This window comes from Cebus imitator, unplaced genomic scaffold (genome assembly GCF_001604975.1).
Source record: "Cebus imitator isolate Cc_AM_T3 unplaced genomic scaffold, Cebus_imitator-1.0 Scaffold517, whole genome shotgun sequence".
Taxonomy (NCBI): domain Eukaryota; kingdom Metazoa; phylum Chordata; class Mammalia; order Primates; family Cebidae; genus Cebus; species Cebus imitator.
In genome coordinates, this window is record NW_016107832.1 from 1,063,702 (window position 1) to 1,066,502 (window position 2,801).

At 45.8% G+C, this 2,801-nt stretch overlaps 1 protein-coding gene across 1 annotated transcript in view; it reads right to left on the reverse strand.

Moving 5' to 3' along the window:
- Positions 1-2,801, reverse strand: part of LOC108292958 (60S ribosomal protein L27-like) — a 31,860-nt gene that overhangs the window by 27,818 nt on the left and 1,241 nt on the right. The window lies entirely within an intron of this gene.

Below are 2,801 nucleotides of genomic sequence, written 5' to 3' on the forward strand. Positions count from 1 at the left end.
ACGGGGTTTCACCATGTTGACCAGGATGGTCTCGATCTCTTGACCTCGTGATCCACCCGCCTCGGCCTCCCAAAGTGCTGGGATTACAGGCGTGAGCCACCGCGCCCGGCCTAATATGCAAATCTTGACTGGACTGCCAACTGTGAGATTTTATTAGGGGACTTCTGTACCTGTGGGCGATTGTAGTGGATTAGCTCTGAGCCACCTTCAGATCCTACCTGACTAGAGAAGAACTCACTGTAACCCTTACAACACACAATAAACACACGTCCTCACTAAATAAATAAATAAATCCATAAATAAATGTTTAGACACTGGGATAAATGTAGATAGGTTTAAGGAGATGAGAAAATCTTAAGCTTTATATTTATTTTATTTTTTATTTTTGAGACAGAGTTTCACTCTTGTTGCTCAGGCTGGAGTGCAATGGCATCATCTCAGCTCACTACAACCTCTGCTTCCTGGGTTTAAGTGAGTCTCCTGCCTCAGCCTCCCAAGTAGCTGAGATTACAGGTATGAACCACCACACCTGGCTAATTTTTGTATTTTTACTACAGACAGGGTTTCACCATGTTGGTCAGGCTGGTCTTGAACTCCTGACCTCAGGTGATTGACCCGCTTCACCTCCCAAAGTGGTGGGATTACAGGCACGAGCCAACTCGCCCGGACAGGAAGAGAAAATCTTATTGTTAAGGTTAGGCTTGAAAAGCAAGAAAAGACAAAAGACTGTTGAGTTGCCTAGAGAAATTGCTGTACATAATTAGAATTTCATAATTAGGATTGAATGAGTATCCTTGCTAAAGTTTTAGTATATAGAAAACTGTAATAAAGGCATATACCCTTTTGGGGCCGGATGCAGTGGCTCACACCTGTAATCCCGATACTTTGAGAGGCTAAGGAGGGTGGATTGCTTGAGCCCAGAAGTTCAAGACCAGCCTGGGCAACATAGTGAAACCCTGTCTCTACCAAAAATACAAAAAATTAGCCAGATATGGTGTTGCTTGCCTGTGGATCCAGCTACTCAGGAGGCTGAGGTGGGAGGATTGCTTGAGCCCAGGAGGCAGAGGCTGCAGTGAGCTTGAGATCGCACCACTGCACCACTCTAGCCTGACGCAACAGATCAAGACCCTGTATTTAAAAAAAAGGCGAGGCTGGGTGCGGACTTTGGGAGGCCGAGTTGGGCAGATCACGAGGTCAAGAGTTCGAAACCAGGCTGGCCAACATGGTGAAACTCTGTCTCTACTAAAGACACAAAAAATTAGCCAGGTGTGGTGGTGTGCACCTGTAATCCCAGCTATTCAGGAGGCTGAGGCAGGAGAATGGCTTGAACCCAGAAAGCGGAGGTTGTAGTGAGCTGGGATCGCTCCATTGCACTCCAGCCTGGGTGACACGGCAAGACTCCGTCTGAAAAAAAAAAAAAAAAAAAAAAAAAAAAAAAAAAAAAAAACGCCTATACCCTCTTGATAAAAAGTTGATATTGGTGCAGGATTCTGATTCTCAGTCCAAAATCCAACAGTGTCAAAAGAAAAACCTAAAACTTTCTACTCTCACCATATCATAGAGTATGTAAATGACAAGAATAATTACTCAACTGGGCACGGTGGTTCATGCCTGAAATCCTAGCACTTTGGGAGGCCAAAGTGGACAGATCACTTGAGCCCAGGAGTTTGAGACCAGCCTGGTCAACATGGTGAAACCTTGTCTCTACAAAAAGTTAAAAAATTAGCTGGGCATAGTGGTACATGCCTAGAGTCCCAGCTACTCCAGAGGCTTGGCTGGGAGGATCGCCAGAGCCTCAGAGGTGGAGGTTGCAGTGAGTCGTGATCTCACCACTGCATTCCAGTCTGGGTCACAGATCAAGATCCCGTCTCAAAAATAAATAAATAAATACAAAAAAAGGATAATTACGCCAATGGAAAATTCAATCCTCAAAGTGTTAAGCCTGTGACATCAAGCTATTTTGAAAGTGGTAAGTATGGGCCCAGCACAGTGGCTCATGCTTATAATCACAGCACTTTGGGAGGCCAAAGTGGGCACATCACTTGAGCCCAGGAGTTCGAGTCCAGCCTGGCCAATGTGGTGAAACCCCGTATCTACTAAAAATACAAAATATTGGGGCCAGGTGTGGTAGCTCACTCCTGTAATCCTGGCACTTTGGGAGGGTGAGGCAGGTGGATTACGAGGTCGGGAGTTTGAGACCAGCCTGACCAACATGGTGGAAGCCCATCTCTACTAAAAATGCAAAAATTAGCCAGCCTGTAATCCCAGCTACTCAGGCAACTGAGGCAGGAGAATTGCTTGAATCCAGGAGGTGGAGGTTGCAGTGAGCTGAGATCTCGCCACTGCATTCCAGCCTGGGAGACAGAGCAAGACTTGTCTCAAAATAAACAAATAAAAATAAAAATAAAAATAAAAATGTTAGCTTGGTGTAGTGGTGGACACCAGCAATCCCAGCTATTTGGGAGGCTGAGGCAGGAAAATCATGTAAACTTGGGAGGCAGAGGTGGCAGTGAGCTGAGATTGCCCCACTGTACTGCAGCCTGAAGTCTCAGAAAAAAAGAAAAAAAAAAAGAAGAGACTCCTTTCAAGATCGAGGTCCAGAGGAGCAGCTGCGTGCCGCGTGAGCTTTAGCAGGAGGACCAATGATTAGCATTTATGATGCAGAGACAGAACAAATTCGTATAGGACCGTACTCCTGGGCGCCATTTCCACATGTGGATTTCTGGTTGCAGCAAGATGACAAGCAAAGACTAGAGAATCTTTCCACTTCACCTCTGGCTGAGCCACCCCACTTTGTTGAA